The following is a 20150-nucleotide window of genomic DNA, read 5'->3' on the forward strand; positions in this document are numbered from 1 at the left end:
AGAGGCAACCAAAGATGATCATAGTGTCAGAAGGTATGTGCCCTACATGATCCAACATCAGTTTAGTATAACCATTTACAGAGGCTGTATAAAATTCCATTAAATGGGAGAATGCCACTGAAGAACCCACAAAATTAAGGAAGTTTTTTGCCCACCTAAACAGTCCTGTGATGTCTTGCTTTCATGAAGGAATAATTGAAAAGGTCTGGAAAAAATACCCTGCCTCTTCTTTTTGTTGAGGGAATCAAGACTATATTCAGTCAAGAAAAGTAAGACTGCCAAACTTGATAGAAAATTGGACCTAGACCTGAAAAAGGTATATCTGGAATCAGGCAGTACATACCATTCTTTAATAACTTTCATCAGTCTCTACATCTAACTTCTTGTAAAAAGAAACATTTAAAAGATGTTAAATGTGGACAGTCAACATATCATAACAACCCTTCAAGAGCTAACTGGTGGGCAATATTATTAGTGAGACCACAATCAATGTAATCAGATGTTACTCCAGTGACATCTTCACAACAGTCATCATAGAATGAGCACTATGGTTAAAACCATGGTCAGCTGATTCCTCCATTAAAATCAGTTGGTAGGTGCTCATCTTCAAGAGTTTTCAGATGAGGACCCATGGGTGATTTTAATTGGCACAAGAAAATAAATCTCTCTTCATTCATTACATTACATTCCGATTATGTTGCAAAGACAGCTATTGTAAGACTATTTGATCAGTCCTGTAAAAAGAAAGATTTTTCTTCTTCCACTTACCTCTTTTCTTAGCAAAGAAGAAAATTGGTGATCTAAGACCAGTTCTGGACCTAAACTGGATGATTTACTATAGGCAATAGACTTTTTGTAAGGGAATATTTACTTATCTTCAGGAATGAGGTGAAATAATACCTTTTCAGTTGCAAGTAAAATTTAAAAGACTGTGTTTTTGCTTGCACATGAGTGGATGATGGAAACTTCAGAGCTTCAACTCATTCACCAAGAAAAGAGAAAATTCCCTTACAAAGTGAACAACATATTTTCCTTTAGTAAATCAACCCCAAAGTCTCTCAACATGGACATTTGAATCACATCCTTTAAGATAGGGTCTCTTCAGTTCATCATTCCAGTTATAGGGGACTGGATGTTATCAGTTGATCTTTTTGATGCATATCATCAGATTCCAACACATCCACAGTTCCAGTTTGTGTACCTTCCATTTGAAATTTTACAATCACAAGGTCTTTTACAGTATCAAGGTGCAACTTCTGCTCATTTCACACCTGAGTGAGAATGAATCACTTCCTGGATGACATCCTACTCTTAGCTCATGACCAACACCCTATTACAACATCAAAAATCACTATTGGTGAGAGTGATGACAGGCTGATCAATGCGGGTAAATCCAATCTTATTCCATCTCAATGTGTGCTCTTCCTGGGGGCCCTTCTATACACAGTGAGCAAATCCGTACAGTTCCGGAACAGAAAATTATTAATATCCAAAACAAGGTACAAGCAGTGAAGTCTTATTAGCTAATGTTTCCAAGTGCCTGAGTCTCCATTGCACCCTTTACCCTGCAATCTCCATGGTCAGATGGATTTATTGAATAATAAGGAAATTCAAGATCATGTTCCTCACTTGGTGAAACAAGAGGGATCTGCAACAAGGGATCATAATCTCACACATCATGAGAAACTCACTGTGGGGGTGTGTACACCAATTAAATTTGCCTACATACTACTCCGTTATGCCAGGTCAAATTGTAATTCCACCTTGGATGCTTTTCTTTGAGGGCTTGGGTGCCCACTACGAGCATCTAGTGGTGCAAGAGAATACAATTTACAAGTGTGTAGATGGGTCTCCAATGTGCTCAAGATCGGGGCAGTCTTCATGACCCTACAGTCATTTGCTTTCCTGTTCTGTGGGACAACAGTCTGATTGAGAATGGAAAACAAAAAAGCAGTAGCTTATATGCACAAGCAGGGAGGAATCTGCATCATGTCCATGTTGAAAGCACTAAAACCCTTCATGGTTTGGGCACATTTAAACTATGGAACTTGGTAATTTATTTCCTAGGTGAACAAAACAATTTAGCCTCAGTCACACCCAGGTGGAAAACCTTGCATGGGTCTTGAACATGGAGGTATACAAAAAAAAATCATGGGACTCCGGGAAATTCAAGAGATAGACCCCCCAATAAACTTTTTAGCCTCAGGGAGTGGATGTCCTTTCATACCATGGACATTCTCCATAGACTATGCCTTTCCTCCATATCTTCTGACCTTCAAGTGCCCTCAATAGATGGCTCATTTTCCAAGGGTTGTGATCATGGTAATTTTGTATTGATCATGGAGATCATGATTTTCCAAGTTGCTTCACCCAGCCACTGAACACCCCCTTCCCCCTACCCCCGAGAAGAGTCTTTAGAGCCACCATCACCCATCACCAGAGAAGCTCAACTAGATGGTATGGAAATTAAACATTGGAAGCTTTTGAGGCTGGCATGCTCCCAGAAAGTAATCTCTACCTACATGAAGGTGAGAAAACATTCTACCAATATGATCTACCAGAGGGTAATAAAAATATTCCTATAATCCACTCTTGTCTCACAGCTGTAGGTTATGGGTTCCTATATGCAATAAGTGTATTGTATGTTCTCCCCATGTTTCCTTTGGTCAGTTTCAGTTTCTTCCCATATTATAAAGGCATACTGTTAGGTTAATCATCTTATTTAAAAATTATCTCTAGTGTTTGTATAAGTGTGATTGAGAAAACTGGTTGCAGGTTCTTTCAAGAGACCCAGCCTGATGTGAAATACATAAAGGAGATTAAAAAGTGTAGGTTTTCTTAAATAAATGACATACCGGTTAAAATACAAATTGAAAAAAATATCTCATATTAATAGCTTTCTTTCTATACTTACCCATATGTCTGATGTTTAGGGGCAAGGGTGCATAAGACAACCATAAGCAATTTTGCCAATCAGGTCCAGTAAGCTGGCTAACAGAACATCTGCCAATCACTGCTGGATTGTATCTGAGCTTGATCTTGATTGAATCTCAATCCCATAAGGTCAGTTTTCTCATATCTTTGTTTGTATGTATACTTCTTGAATTTATAGTTTTTAAACATAAAATGGAAGGATTTCCTTATCGCTAGCTGAGTTGCAAACAGATCCTTGACCTCTGTGTTCCACTCTATATCACTGCAGTCTTAATTTAACTCTCCCTATCTTGGTTTGCTCAGGTTATCGAATACTAACACTTATATTTATAACAACCCTGGAACCTGGCTTCAGTTTGGATTTAGTCTTAGCATCTACAATCAGATCCATTAAAAAAAGGACCCTGGAACAAGGGTTAAGTGGTTGTGCTACAACTGAGTCCTTTAATTAGAACACACTGAAACAAGGGTTTAGTGACCCCATCTACAGTTAGGTCTTTAAAGTAAACCACCCTGCATTATGGTTTTAGTGGCTGCACTTACAGCCAGGTCCATTTTCTAGTAATGGATGTGAGTCCCTATACAGACTAACTCTTTATAACTTTATAGTTAGTAACAATTCATACAAGCTTGTGTTACTGTTTGTACTAATGACTTCCAGTTGTTAGCCTATTTCCTACAATTTAAAATGAGCAAAACCTAACAATCAGCCTGCTAATATTATGCTATATTCATCTTAACACTTACATGCATGATTATTAGTAATTACAAACTGATTACATTAATATTTTTTACAGATCTACCTTCTACATAATCAATCACAGGCTCTGGCTTGGACATCTGGTTCATAAACTTTTAGTCATTTGCTTATGATTCACAATAATCACACTTCTCTAGCTGTACAGTATACCATAATACATTTAATAGTTCACAGGAGTTAAACAGTCTGACTGTGTCAGTGTATGAGTTATGTAGTTTAATGACAGTGTCCTTAGGAGGTGACTGTGCATGTTGTGAGCAGATGTTCCCTATTAGATATTGCATCTCAGGTCCCTGCACTGCCAGGTCTCTTACTGTGCACATGTGCTTCCTATAAAGTGTTCTTCTATTTCAGATAAAAATCAATTATCGTGCTGGATTTTTATACCTTATGGTCATAAAAAGCTCAGAGATCAAACTATTGTGCATAATACACTTACATGAGCTTATTATAGGGAAAAGAAACAACCATCTGTTGTTCTACTAGGCCATAAGGGGTCACCAATTAAAAAAAGTTGTAAAGTGGCAAATTGTCATATTCGGGGAAATCCATTCATATGCTACACATTTTATAGAATTATATATTTGGTCTGCCTAGCTTTATTGAATGAATGTACAAAATTCAGACGGGGGCCAAAAAGGTCAAATGCAAGTTAACTAACCATTATGTTATGGGAAAAAATAGAGCACCTGGAAGAAACCTACAAAAAAAAGGGGGGGAGGCTACTAACCCTATGTGTAAGTATGCAGTAATCTTAACTCATAATCCAATCTTAACTCATACTACTTTTAACTGCATGCTGCCCACATGCTACAATGTTGTTAATGTATTTGAATATTCACACTATTGATGCATTTCAATTTGTTTATATTAGTTTTAACAAAAGTAGACTTTTTGTGATAATAATTATTCATTACTATTGTGATGAGATCCCGACAGAGCTTGTATTTGTAATGTGTAGAAAACTGCATTTATAGAAGCCATATTAAATGTTTTATTAATATACCATATTTTTCGCAACAAAAGATGCACCTGACCATAAGATGCACCTAGGTTTTAGAGGAGGAAAACAAGAAAAAAATATTCTGAACCAATGGACTGCAGACATAATACAGGAAATGACCAGAGATTGCGGACATACTACAGGAAATGACCAGAGACTGCGGACATAGTACAGGAGATGACCAGAGATTGCAGACATACTACAGGAGATGACCAGAGACTGCGGACATAGTACAGGAGATGACCAGAGACTGCGGACATAGTACAGGAGATGACCAGAGATGGAGGGCATAGTACAGGAGATGACCAGAGACTGCAGACATAGTATAGGAGATGACCAGTGACTGCGGACATAGTATAGGAGATGACCAGTGACTGCGGACATAGCACAGAAGATGACCAGGGACTGCAGACATAGTAGAGGAGATGACCAGAGACCGCAGACTTAGTACAGGAGAGGACCAGAGACTACGGACATACAGTTGTGACCAAAATTATTCAACCCCCAATGCTGTAAAGGGGTTTAGGGACTATAGTGTACATTTGGAATTGTATTCAGAATCAAATCCTACAAGGACGTTGTAACTACCCAAATGCAACTAAAATGACATCAATTGTTTATGTAATACAGTAGTAAATGGTTCTTATGTGGTTTCTTCATTGCCACAATTATTCAACCCCTTAAAGACTACCACTCTGAAGAACAGAGGTTCATACAGGTGCTTTCCATCAGGTATTGAAAACACCTGTGGATGTCACCGAGCAGCAATCAAGCATAATAAGCACCAATTAGGCAGCTTTAAAATGACTGTGATACTCAGCTCCTTCTAGACATTTACTGGTGTGGTTACAAACATGGTGAAGGCAAGAGAATGGTCCAGGAAGACAAGAGAAGAGGTGATTTCTCTTCACAGGAAGGGCAATGGCTATAAGAAGATTGCAAAGATGTTAAACATACCAAGAGACACCTTAGGAAGCATCATTCGCAAATTCAAGGCAAAGGGCACTGTTGAAACGCTACCTGGTCGTGGCAGAAAGAAGATGCTGACTTCGACTGCTGTGCGCTACCTGAAGCGTAGAGTGGAGAGAAGTCCCCGTGTGACTGCTGAGGAACTGAGAAAAGATTTGTCAGATGTGGGTACAGAAGTTTCAGCCCAGACAATAAGACGCACACTGCGTAATGAAGGCCTCCGTGCCAGAACTCCCAGGCGTACCCCCTTGCTGTCTCCAAAGAATAAGAAGAGTCGACTGCAGTATGCCAAAAGCCATGTGGACAAACCACAAAAGTTGTGGGATAGTGTTCTGTGGACTGATGAAACAAAATTAGAACTGTTTGGGCCCATGGATCAACGCTATGTTTGGAGGAGGAAGAACAAGGCCTATGATGAAAAGAACACCTTGCCTACTGTGAAGCATGGTGGAGGGTCAATCATGCTTTGGGGCTGTTTTGCTTCTGCAGGTACAGGGAAGCTTCAGCGTGTGCAAGGTACCATGAATTCTCTTCAGTACCAGGAGATATTGGATGGAAACGTGATGCAGTCCGTCACACACCTGAGGCTTGGGAGACGTTGGACCTTTCAACAGGACAATGATCCCAAGCATACCTCCAAGTCCACTAGAGCATGGTTGCAGAGGAAAGGCTGGAACATTTTGGAGTGGCCATCGCAGTCACCAGACTTAAATCCGATTGAGAACCTCTGGTGGGACTTAAAGAAAGCAGTTGCAGTGCGCAAGCCTAAGAATGTGACTGAACTGGAGGCCTTTGCCCATGAAGAATGGGCGAAGATACCCGTAGATCGCTGCAAGACACTTGTGTCAAGCTATGCTTCACGTTTAAAAGCTGTTATAACTGTAAAAGGATGCTGTACTAAGTACTAAGATTGAATGTCACTTGGGGGTTGAATAAAACTGATAATGCTGTGAGCACAGAAAAGACATTTGTGGTTATTTCATTATAACTGTTATGTTATATTTGTCTGACCTACAAGTGCCTCTTTAATGTAAATGTAAGCAAGATGACTGAATGATCAAAAGCAATGTCAAACTGGCCAAAACACTCAATTTCAGTGGGGGTTGAATAATTTTGGTCACAACTGTAGTACAGGAGATGACCAGAGACTGCGGACATAGTACAGGAGATGACCAGAGACGGCGGACATAGTACAGGAGATGACCAGAGACCACGGACATAGTACAGGAGATGACCAGAGACCGCGGACATAGTACAGGAGATGACCAGAGACCGCGGACATAGTACAGGAGATGACCAGAGACTGTGGACATAGTACAGGAGATGACCAGAGACTGCGGACATAGTACAGGAGATGACCAGAGACTGCGGACACAGTACAGATGACCAGAGACCGCGGACATAGTACAGGAGATGACCAGAGACCACGGACATAGTACAGAAGATGACCAGAGACTGCGGACATAGTACATGGGATGACCAGAGACTGCGGACATAGTACAGGAGATGACCAGAGACCACGGACATAGTACAGAAGATTACCAGAGACTGCGGACATAGTACATGGGATTACCAGAGACCGCGGACATAGTACAGGAGATGACCAGAGACTGCGGACATAGTACAGGAGATGACCAGAGACTGCGGACATAGTACAGGAGATGACCAGAGACTGCGGACATAGTACAGGAGATGACCAGAGACCGCGGACATAGTACAGGAGATAATCAGAGACTGCAGACTTTTGGGGAGCGGAAGGGGGAGGGAGCAGGTATCCGAATTTGACAGGTACCCACTCCCACTTCCGTGGAGTTGTCCTCCCTTCCCGTCTTCTGGGACATGTGACAGGTCCCAGAAGACTGCCGGACCATTCCCAAAGCGTAATGTTTCTTATGCATGCACAGTGGGCACCCGGCTGTAAAGCAGCAAGCTGTCACAGCTGCATGCCCACACTAAAGATGCCGGCACTAGGAAGAGAAGACAATGAGGACACCGCTGGACCAAGGGAGGAACAGGTAGGACCGAGGAGCAGGTTCTGCTGCACAGAAGAGCCGAGTGGTCGGCCCAGTATTCTAACGCAGCGAATAGCTCCATATTCACTATATAAAATGCAGAGACATTTCCCCCATTTTTTTGGGGGAAAAATGTGTCTTATGGAGCGAAAAATACGGTAGTTCTTTTATAAAAATAAGTAAAATTAAAAAAGACACTATAATTATATGTGATTATCTATCTTATGCTCTCAGAATACATGTATTTTGATTAAACCTTGTATTTGTTTATTTTTCAGGTTTTTAGCAAAACATCAGGACCAAGGCATGTGTACTGCCCTTTGAAGTTGCATGCCCTAGTTTAGTAAGGCGGTTGGGGGAGGTGGTAAAACTGTGGCTCAACTGCCTGGTTTTATCCCCCCCCCCATTGCCTCCCACCCAGCCACTTGTGTAAATGAGCCCTAAAGGTGACAGTCAGTAAGTTAACATTTAAGAATATTTCCACGCATTTTGTAAATTTTAAATAGAATGAGAAAGTTAGAATCTATCACGTCTTTATAGCTGTCTATGGGGTTTATTTACTAGGGGGACATTGCTAGTGAATAAGGTGAAGTGCTGATGACTTTTATCATTAAGTCGTGTGCAAGCAAAAATGCTGTTTTTTTTACCTTGTACATGACTGGGCATTCTATGGAAAGTGAATTTTCACTGCAATCACTATAAAATGTTCTCTTGAAAATTCTCTTGCAAAACGAAACAACCTATTTGCCTTTGCTAAATAAAATTGTATGCTTCTGTTGTTGAGATTCATCCTTTCTGATGACCATTGTCAACTGAATAGAAGGAGTTGGTAAGTCCAAAAATGTAGGACTGTCACTGGAACAGAAGATGAAAATAAACCTTTTGATGGGGAGGCCTATTGCAGTGGCAACTGAGGAAGAGATTTCCACTCTGGAGAGATTTATTCTGATGTTTTTCTGGGACATTGAATAAAAGGGTAAAACTAAGAATGTGTCCATTCTGTATCATCTCTGTAAAATATGTAAAACTTTATAACAATTTTTGTATTATTTTATTATGTATACACAGGAGTAGAAATACTCTGAACGTTTTTACGAGGAGATTCAAATAAAGATCAATATAACTTTTAATAGAAGTTTGTTGCCTATAAAGTCCCATTGATATTGGGGGGGAATTAATTTGTGCATTTTCCTAGAAAAGGGATGTTGGCATATGTATGGGGGAACCTCTCTCATTTGTTTGTATTCTGTATCATCTCTAAAGCAAAAAAACATGAAAATATTTTGGTTATAGATACTAACTTTTCTTGTCTATAAGAGACCTAGCTTGCTTTCTCCGAGTGACTGTCTGCAATTATTTAAATTTTAAAGATCAGTTTAGTAGTTACCTGTAGTTACTAAGCTTGTGATTTGGATTGCTTGTTTATTCCTTTGTACCTAGAACATCATAGCTATGGCAATCATTTTTAAAATTAGCTCTAGTATCCCTATGAGGTCAGCTACAAGCAAAAGTTATATGCAGTGCTATTTATTACTTTATTTTCAAGGTCATTTAAATGAAAGATTAAATACGAAATTCAATACAGATATTTCTGTGTAAAAATAACACCAAGCTTGCCTCTTTTTTTTTCAATAAATACATGTCATGTGTTTTTTAAAGCTTCATTTACCACAATCCATTTTGCTGCAGTATTCCTATGGTTCAATTTTAATTAAAAAGCCTGTTATTCTTGGATATATTATTTCTCCGTGCTTATTTTCTGCTTTGTTTGTAACCTGTAATGTAGTCTATGCTATTTTTTTTCCACAGTGCATTTCTTTTTTGCTGCTGCCTCTGTGAGGGAACCTCACAGTATGCAATTCAATAGAAAAATTGATTTGGGACTGCTATCTTCTGTTTTATGATAGTGGCTGTTAATAATGTGTATTGGAGTTCATACCTCTTGGCGATGTCTGCATTTCATAATTTATACATGCTATAGCATTGTTATTTTTATTAATGAACATATAAACCCTGCCGAAGGGGACCTGAGAGCAATATATTTCAATAGATGATTGTGTATGAGTTACATATTAGGTGCATCCTCGTTCTTCTCTCTGCAACTGTATTTCTTAATACTAGTATGTCATTTAAATGGACAGTGTCATATCATTACGTAGTCTATGGCTGCTATTGTGGGAATGAAAGCAAATGGGAAATGTAGGCTTAGCAGAAGAGCAGTGAAGCAATTTAAAGTAATGCTGCAGCCTATTCCAGAGCACAGATAGCTGCATTCCCCAACATATGACTTTATTCTTATAAAATTCATGAATGTCTGGTAGTTATTGATAATTCAACTTTTGATGTGAAGGATTTATATAAATTGCAGCCCATATTCAAACATGCTATCTTGCTTGCAAGTGTCCAGCACACATTTTTTAAGCGTAGAGGACACTAGATTGATATGACAATAAAATGTGCAAAGGAGAGCAAAAAACAGCTCCCTCTGATGATCTGAAATAAATCTGTTTGGAGACTCAATGCTGTGTCTAAGATAAAGTCCATGCTCTGCATGAGAATTTTTGATCAATGTGTTGCAGGTCAGTGACACAAAGCAGAGCATAGGGGGCTGAGTCCAGGTTTTAAGGGGAGCTGTTATCTCATTACTCACAAGCTGTAATATGGCTATTTATATTAAATGTTGAAAAGTGCAATGTTTGTGCTTGTCATGTAGTCAACTATTAAAGAATTTCCATTTCTGATTTGCAAAAGGCAATTATTGTTCCAGTGATTACTCCACATAACTGAAGTATACAAATTAGCCTTAGCTATTCTCCTGTTCTGACTTTAAAATGATACATAATTATTTTCTGCATTATCAAATAAAAAATGTGTAGATAGTTTGCTGCTCTAACCAGTAAGGTTCAAGAATGGAAAAATATGTTTGCAGATTATTTACTTACTTGTTGTACAAAGTTTCCTATTAACTTTTTTTTTTTTTTAAGCAGAGTTTGATTGTGTTTATTACAAATAACATCAGTCTGCATCGAAAAAATATAATATCTTTGAATAATTGTGCTGCTAAGTCTTAAAGCCTAAGTTTAGTCAAAAATGTTTATAAAAATCAGCACAATGGATATCAATGGGTTGCGTCCTTTCTGCTGCTGGCTGAAGATTTAGTTGATCCCTCCTACCCTGGCTGCTGTAATGTTCTGGTGCTGCGGGGTTTCATTAACCCAAGGGATCTGTGTCAGAGGGCTGACTATGCCCACCCTTTCTGTCCACCTCTTCTATTCACAAAGTCTAAATTTGGCAAAAAAATTTAATTACAAAGGACAAAAAAAGATCAGCACAAGGCCCACCTCCTTCTTCATTCATAAAGGTTGTACTTTAGCTTCCATGAATGAAAAACAATCTATGAATGGAGGACAGGTGGATGAATGAAAGATTTTTCATTCAAAGGTCCTTCATTCACAGACTGTTTTTTTCTTCATAGAAGTACAGCTTCATTAAATGAAGGAGATGGGCTGAAAGGGTAGGCATAGCCGACACTCTTGATGAGTGGATATGACAACAGCACAAGGAACATTGCATTGAGCTTAAAGCAGCAGGAAACCACAAAAAAAAACAAAACAAAACAAATCTTCGCCCTGAAGTTAAGAGCATAATGTGATAGTATGCATCACAAACAAGCACATTATGTAAGGCTTACTTAAAATGAAGCCCTCCAGCTGCAAGCCGTCACTGCTGAAAGGGCGTTCATCTTTCCCCAATCTTCTTTGTGGGTTCGCAAGCTAAAGCCACTAGAGTAGCCAAGCCGTAATGACGTAACTCCTGCTCATGCATGTGGGAATCACAGCCGTAGCACAGCTCTCTGAGTGGATAGCATGTCATCCATTGAGAGAACAGTGAGCTGCTATACAAGTAAATATCTCCTAATCAGTCCATGTCAAGTCAATTGCATATTTACATATAACTTTACCTACTGTATATATCTCTGGCATTGCTATGTATGTTTTTCTCATACTATTAGTTTGTAAGGGTAAGGGAGGTTTTATTTTATTCATGAATGGTGTACTTAAATCATTATAAAAATACATGTTTTTAAATATTTCCTTCTTATTATATTAACATAACCATTTATTGTAAATGATAGCTTGGCAGTGACAAGTACTCTTTATTAAGAATTCATGGATCTATTAGATCTCTAATCCCTCCTCTGCTCTCCAAGGCAACCAATCAAATCAAGATTGGTTTGATCGACTGTTTCCTTGGCTGATATCAGCCAGGAAGACACAGAACTGAAACTGGAAGTGATGAAATGCTTGTCACTTTTGGTTTCTTTCATAATGGGTTTTGAGGCCCATGCCTCTTTTCCCAGCCAGCTAGCTTGAAAAGGAGGTATGGGCCTTGAAACACATAGCCATGCCCCCGACATCACTTCCTGCTTGGGCACTTCCTGTCCTCGCCTGTGCTTCATTGATCCACATTTGCTGTATCCTGTTTCCCATCCTAATGCTTGTTACCCCAGCTACCACACTCCACCACCACTGCAGAGGATGCATCTTGGGATCCAGGCTGCCTCCTCCTTCCAGTTGCAGACGCATTCATGACTATAATGCATAAGATCATCCACACACAGTGAGTTGCCAATTATTGTGAGTTGTGTCCACCTCTCTACCTTGTTCCACTTAGTTTGGAGCCCCTTTGCTGTCTCTTTAGCTATTGCAGGGGCCATTCTGACCATATCCAGTGTATCTACTGTGATAGTTTCTTTGGCGTCCTTCACAGCTGGGAATTATTTTGAGAGCCATGATAAGCTCAAGTAGTTTCACTTCTTGTGAGTTGCTAATTGTCTTCCTTTAACCACTTGCCCTCCAGAGGATTTACCCCCCCCCTTCCTGACCAGGCCATTTTGTGTGATACGGCACTGCGTTACTTTAACCGACAATTGTGCTGTCATGCAATGCTGTACATTAATAAAATGTATGTCTTTTTTTTTCCACAAATAGAGCTTTCTTTCGGTGGTATTTGATCACCTCTACATTTTTTATTTTTTGCTCTAGAAAAAAAAAAGATTTATAGTTATAGCATCTATAAATGGTGGTATATATACTGAATTTTTTTTTTGTTATACTAGTAATGGCGGTGATCAGCGACTTATAGCGGGACTGTGGGACTGCGGTGGACATCCCAATGACACTAATTCAGTGATCAGTGCTAATAAAAAGCAGTGACACTGTACTAATGGCACTAGGCAGGAAGGGGTTAACGTGTGGGGCAATCAAAGGGTTAACAGTGTGCTGTGTGCTGTTTCACTTGTATTTGTGTCCGCGTGCTTCACTGTAATCACACTGCTTTGCGTGGCTGTGCTGTGCACTGCCAGCCAAAACAGTGTGCATGAGCAGACAGGGAGGAAAACTGTATTGTTTACATACATTTCTCCTCCCCATCGAAGATGCTTGGTAATCACTGGGAGTCAGTGAGTAATCCCCGGGTGGGACCCGGTGATTGACAGTCGCGACCACGAATGGCAGTGCGACTAGGGAGCACGCGCCCCCTACCTGGAAATGCAAAATCATGTATACTGTATATACATGATTTTGTGCACCCATGCCTCTCTGTAGCAGTATATCTGTGTGCTTTCAACTGTTAGCTGTGTGTTGTGTGCTGTTTTACATAATGTGTTGTGTGTGTGTTTTACTAGGGAGACATTATGCTTTGCATTTCTCTGCTGTGCAGAGAAATACAAAGCAGCATGTCCTTGCTGGCAGAAGAGAGAGGTCTCTCCCCTGTCAGTTTTATGCAGTGATTGCTGGGTGCCAGCAGAGAATCTCCAGCCAGGACTCGGAGATTGACATCTGTAGCCACCAAGGGTGGCGTAGGTAGGGCAGTGCGTGTGCCCCCTACCTGGAAATGTAAATCATGTATATATTCTACGTTCTACTATAGGGCAGCGAGCAAGCGGTTAATGAATGTTTATACAGTCCTTAGTCTGCACACTTTGCCCTTTTGTATGTTTTTCGCCTATCAATCTCTTCAGTCTCTCAGAAATGCTGCGTTAAGTGTACCAACTTGGATTCCTTAGTGGCCCTTAAATGCCATAAGATTTGTCCTGGGAATCTGAACCACACTGTCCTTTCCATGCATGTATTTTATCTCAGCTCAGGTTTCCCCCATTAAACCATATTGATAATTTTTAACTAAAAATTAAACCACATAAATTTATCCTGCCTCAGGGAAATGGAATGATATACATTTTAGTGACTTAGTGTTAGGGTTCTAATCTTGACTTTTTCAGTGTAAAGGGACAGAAGAATTATGCAATGAAGGTTAATGGGAGAAAAAACACAAGTGGAAAGGCGCAATAAGGGCTACAATTAGAAATTACAATGGCCGTAGTTGTTTTAAACTGCTCTTAGTATATCTTAATAAAGAATTACTTCATCTTTAAAATGACCTAATATTTATTTTATCATGCTTTCAACTTTGAACATCCATTACTATCTCTCCTATCATTTTATGTAGCAAATTAAAAACTGGTCTATACCTGATACACATAGGACACAATGTTCTCACATTTACAAATACCAGCATGTACTGTGTTCTTTCAGATAAATATCATTATCAAGCACAACCCAAAGAGCATACTAAGAAAACCAAAGACTAAATAGTGTTCTGGGGTTTTAAAATATTGCACACAGTTACAAAAATAGATTTATTTTCCTATTTTTTTAGAAAAATAAATAATTATCTCAATGGTAGCTAGGGAAAAACATAGATTTTTTTATTATTTTAATGTTTTCTAATATAATTTATAAAATCATTTGCAGATAGATGAAAGTAGTTAATTGATCCACCAGGTTTGAGATTCATCTGGGATGGGACTAGTTCACAGGTAAATGACCCTAAACTACAGTCAAATTGATGGGCATGGTATGTTGTTTTTTTGTTTTTACTTTTTTGGTGAAATAAAAAAATTCAGCCCATAGTGATGGCAGCATATTATACCAAGCATAAGGATCAGCACCTCCAGAGAGGGATTTGTAGTATTTTAATACCAGTCTCTTTATCTTTTAGGTCCTTAAGTTGGAAAGGGATGCCCCCATAAGACCCTTTAAAACACTCAAAACGTTCTCCGTAGTACACTAAAAAGACAGTGTGGGTAAAAGAGGGGTTAAACTTCTCCAGCCTTAGTGACCTGTTAAAGAGGATCCATTATTCTAGTTCAAGAAGACACCAGCTTAAATTAGCCCTTTCAACAGCAAATGCTCCCCTGACTGCCCTCCTCTTCGTTAAACACATCAACCTAGAGTAAATCCTGGGGCAACAAAGTTTACCCATGTCTGCTTTACTCTGGGGCTTCCAGTACCGTATTAAATTATAGATCTTCTGCACAGTAACTGAAGTTTAGGATTTCAGGGCAAATGCTTCAGCCCTGTGCTGTCAATGATCAGTTACTTTTATTAATTTAATAACCCCTTTCTGACTGCCCTATAGCAGATATACTGCTACAGAGAGGCAGGGGTGCACAAAAGCACGTATATACAGTATATGTGATTTTGCATTTCCAGGTAGGGGACACGTGCGCCCTACCCGCACTGCCATTCGAGGTCGCGACTGTCAATCTGGGCATCGGCAGGCAATTACTTGCTGACGCAAAGTGATTACCAAGCATCTTCAATGGGGAGGAGAACTGTATGTAAACAATACAGTTTTCCTCCCTGTCTGCTCATGCACACTGTTTTGGCTGGCAGTACACAGCACAGCCATGCAAAGCAGTGTGATTATAGTGAAGCACACGGACACAAACACAAGTGAAACAGCACACAACACACTGTTAACCCTTTGATCGCCCCTCATGTTAACCTCTTCCTGCCCAGTGCCATTAGTACAGTGTCAGTGCTTTTTTTTTTAGCACTGATCACTGTATTGGTGTCACTGGGGATGTCAGTGACACCAAGCCAGTTCCCCCCAGTGTCAGAATGCCCGCAGCAGTCCTGCTATAAGTTGCTGATTGCCTCCATTACTTGTAAAAATAGAATAAATAAAAAAATTCCATTATCTATACCGCCATTTGTAAACGCTATATCTTTTACGTCAACCAATTAATTTACACGTATTGGGGTTTTTTTCTAGCAAAGACATGTAGCAGAATACACTTTGGCCTAAATTTATGCTGAAATTAGATTTAAAAAAAAAAAAATTTACTGGACATGTTTAATAGCAAAAAAAAAAAATTGTTTTTTTCTCAAAATTGTTGGTCTTTTTTTTTATAGCACAAAAAAATAAAAAATGCACAGACAATCAAATATCGTGGAAAAAATGCTCAATTCATAGAAGAAAATGGACATAAATTTGATTTTGGTGCAGCGTTGCATGACCGCGCAATCATCAATTAAAATAACCCAGCACCATAACACAAAAAATGGCCAGGTCTGGAAGAGAGGTAAATCCTCAGGAGGGAAAGTGGTTAAGAAATGTTAGAGGCTAAACAATGTTTCTTCAAAAAATAAACAAATAAATAAAGTAAAAAAAAATCAAAAGACCTGCAGAATAGATCCTTGGAGCTGAATGATTGTTTGATTATTCACCAATCTCTATTTGCAATCAAAGAACATTATATTGAAAATGTCTATTTTGGACATATCTTTCACTGATTCATTGTCTGTTTAACAAGGTCACTAATGGAACTGCTACTGTATCACAAGGCTCTACTTGCTTAAAGTAATTTCTAAGTAAACATGACATAGTCTTGCAACCTGACAACAAATTAGAAATAGTGGGGGTTGGGGGTGGCCATTGACAGTTTTGCTGACAGTAAAATAGAAATACTGTATGTAAACTGTTTGTCTACTCGATCAGATTGTGTACAAAGAGAAGTCCACAAATGAGCGCATTAGCAGTTTTGTTTTCAAGATTTGTCGGCTAGACCTCCCGTATTTGTAATGTATACTCCATGGGGTTACTCTACTTATAAAGGGATATACTTTTTCTCTAAATGCGTACATTTATATAGATTAAAATATCTACAGTACAATAGGTACAAGTCTGTCTAAAAGACAAGTAAAGGGATATGTGTCTGAAACAGGGACAGCTGGAAGGCTTGGTTTATAAAAAAAAAACAAACACATGCTCAAGTTCTTGCAAACTCTCTCAATTCGCCTTGTTATTACTTTGCTGTTCACATGTATATTTTGTGTTTGCATTTTTTTTTTCAAATAGGAAATGGGATTTCTGCTTTCATATTCAACAATGATATTATCTAAAACACAACTGCATTGTACAATTCATAAGCAATAATGATATGTCTGCTTAAAAAAACTGAACAATTCTTTACAATAATGCAGATTGTTCAGTGTCAACAGCTGGGAAAACACAGTAAAAGCATCTGCCTGTTTTAACAATTAATTTAAAACATACAATAGCAACAGAGTCAAACTCTTGCAAACAATCCGATCATCAGCCATGCATCACCATCTTAGAGAGAAATTAAATAAACACATTTCTCATGAGTTAGTAAGCAAAGAAGCTTTAACCATCATTTGCATGTACCAAAATATATGCATGATCAAGATATTTATTAAGGCTCGTTATGACTATTTGTTCAAATTTCCAGCATTCTGTGCAGGTGCAAGCAATGACATTGTTACAAAGATTTCAAATGGGATTGCAAAAAAATGAAACTTTAGGTTATGAGTTGAGAGCTAAGCGGTTTTGCTTATGAATCAAAGCCTGATCATTGGTTGTCTGATTTTCTAAACACGTGCCCAAAGATATGCACAAAATATCATTTACAAATGCAGTGAAACTAATACTCCTGCAGTGATCTTGCTTAACCCCTGCCAAGTTATTTACTTTCTCTGTCTACAATTAGGGAAGCTTACCTTTACTTTCTGTCCCAGAGATTTCACAGGAAATTAGAGGAAAAGTGAAGGTAATTTCCTTCTTAGACAGTGATACCTGGAACGGATGCTCCCATTTGAAGATTTCCCAATATTGCTTGTTCTGGGGACTGCTATATAATTTTAGACTTTCCCGCACTTTCTTTCCTATTGACAATGATCACTGTTGCAAATAGAGGGCTACACCTCCCCAGTGGAAACACAGACAGCAATAAAACTCAACAGATGATCTACCCCTTCCAATTTCACCAAAACACTAAAACAAAATTCACCAAAAATGAAACAAAAAGTTTTCCAGTATAATAGTCCTGAACGTACAGATTTTTAATCCAATTGAAAAAAACTATACCTGATTACTAAAAGCATATTCCAATGTTTGCAAAAGAAAACATTGTAAACTCACCTATATTGCACAAGCAAACAAATGCTCATTTATTACGTTTTTTGCTTTGGAGCCTGTACAACATTGCAGCAATGATCACTGGATCTTGGGTTTAAAGCACATTCTCCTACAGTTTCTTCTTCCAGCCCCAGATCCTAATGAAGGTATGGATATTTGGTTTTGGAGTTGGGGAAGTAAACAATGAACTACCATATGTATACTCTATTGAAAACTACATGCCCTTATGTCATGATGGCAGATAGGACATGTAGTATTCCATTCACAGATCCACACATTCACAACCTCATGTCCATGCCAAGTTATAAAAAAAAAACAAAAAAACCCCCCAAAATAACAGAAGTAGTGGGAGGTAGGCAATTTAAGGGTGAGGGGTTGCAAAAAGTAACCTTGTTGCATGGTATACCCCACCTTAAATATGTACGTAACATGAAACAATGTCAGAAAGGTCAAAATATCCTTTAATACCATCTCTCCAACCCTGTTCACACTAAAAAAGTACATGTGTCAGTTATCAATTATACCCCCCCCCCCCCCTTCCCATTTGAAGATTTCCCTATACTTCTTGTTCTGGGGAGTGCTATAAAATTTTAGACTTTCCCGTACTTTCTTTCCTATTGACAATGATCACTGTTGCAAATAGAGGGCTACATCTCCCCAGTGGAGACACAGACAGCAATAAAACTCAACAGATGATCTAACCCTTCCAATTTCACCAAAACACTAAAACAAAATTCACCAAAAACGAAACAAAAAGTTTTCCAGTATAATTGTCCTGAACGTACAAATTTTTAATCCAATTGAAAAAAAACTATACCTGATTACTAAAAGCATATTCCAATGTTTGAAAAAGAAAAATTTGTAAACTCATCTATATTGCACAAACAAATGCTCATTTATTAGGTTATTTGCTTTGGAGTCTGTAAAACATTGCAGCAATGATCAATGGATCTTGGGTTTAAAGCACATTCTCCTACAGTTTCTTCTTCCAGCCCAGATCCTTCTGAAGGTGTTGATCTTTGGTTTTGGAGCTGGGGAAGTAATCAATGAACTACCATACATATACTCTTTGGAAAATTACATGCCCTTATGTCATGGTGGCAGATAGGACTTGTAGTATTCCATTCACAGATCCACACATTCACAGGCTCATGTCCATGCTAAATTATAAAAAAAACAACAAAAGTAGTGGGAGGTAGCTAATTTAAGGGTGAGAGGTTGCAAAAAGTAACCATGTTGCATGGCATACCCCACCCTAAATATGTACGTAGCATGCAAAAATGTCAGAAAGGTGAAAATAGCCTTTCATACCAGCTCTCCAACCCTGTTCACACTAAAAAAAAGTATATGTGTTAGTTATCACTCCAACAGAGTTCTGTAAACTCTGGCATTTTTGTGTAACTATAAATTCCATTTTATCTGCTCAGTTTCTAACTTACAAGATACAGAGCTAAAAAGCTGTTAAAGCCTTTAAGTGACAGGGTTAATTTAGTGTCAGACTACTGTCTGACGCTTATAACATACACTACTTACATATAAGGAGAAAGAGATGAATGAAGACCAAGCTAGCAGCCAGCACAGTAGTTCAGCACAGCAGTTCAGTGAATGCTGATTGAAGACATACTGTTTGACATTGCAAAACTATGACTGGCTATCTGACTGGAAACTCCTAGTTCTCCTCTATTGTCATGCCAGTCTCAAGCATCGTCTCTTAGGATAGAGACATCTGCCTGTGCTTAATAGCAATTACCACGCTGCCAAAAGCTGCCACAAAGAAAAGAAACGCAAGATCTAGCAGACATATATCTCCAGCAGCTAGACGCATGAGAGTGAAGTGGAAAAGGATATAATTGTGGGACTTTAAAAACATTTTGCATGCAGAGAGGAAGTTCAAAATGGATGACAAAGAGTGGAAACCCCATAAATGTATGAAATCAATGAAGAGATGTGTCATGTAGATTGGTCTGTATGGACACAGCCATTGCTGGTGGTAAACAGAAGATTTTGCTAGAAATAAAGAAAATAAATACAAAGAAAGGGTAGAGCAATGTGAAAAACTTTAAAACTAATTTGCTTGGGGCGCCCATTTACAAAGCAGTGGTGTGGTCTTTAAAAAAAAGTCTAATAAAAAAAAAAACACTGTGCTTGGCTTTACACATGCATATTTTGGACTCAAAGGAAAGCAGAT

General features: G+C 38.7%; 1 protein-coding gene across 1 annotated transcript in view; it reads right to left on the reverse strand.

Moving 5' to 3' along the window:
* Window positions 1-20150, reverse strand: part of SLC7A11 (solute carrier family 7 member 11) — a gene marked incomplete at its 3' end in the record, with an annotated part of 300868 nt that overhangs the window by 148216 nt on the left and 132502 nt on the right. The gene's annotated exons all lie outside the window — the stretch shown is intronic.

This window comes from Staurois parvus, unplaced genomic scaffold, assembly GCF_062004578.1.
Source record: "Staurois parvus isolate SC_StPar_1 unplaced genomic scaffold, SC_StPar_1.0 ptg000460l, whole genome shotgun sequence".
Classification (NCBI taxonomy): Eukaryota; Metazoa; Chordata; class Amphibia; order Anura; family Ranidae; genus Staurois; species Staurois parvus.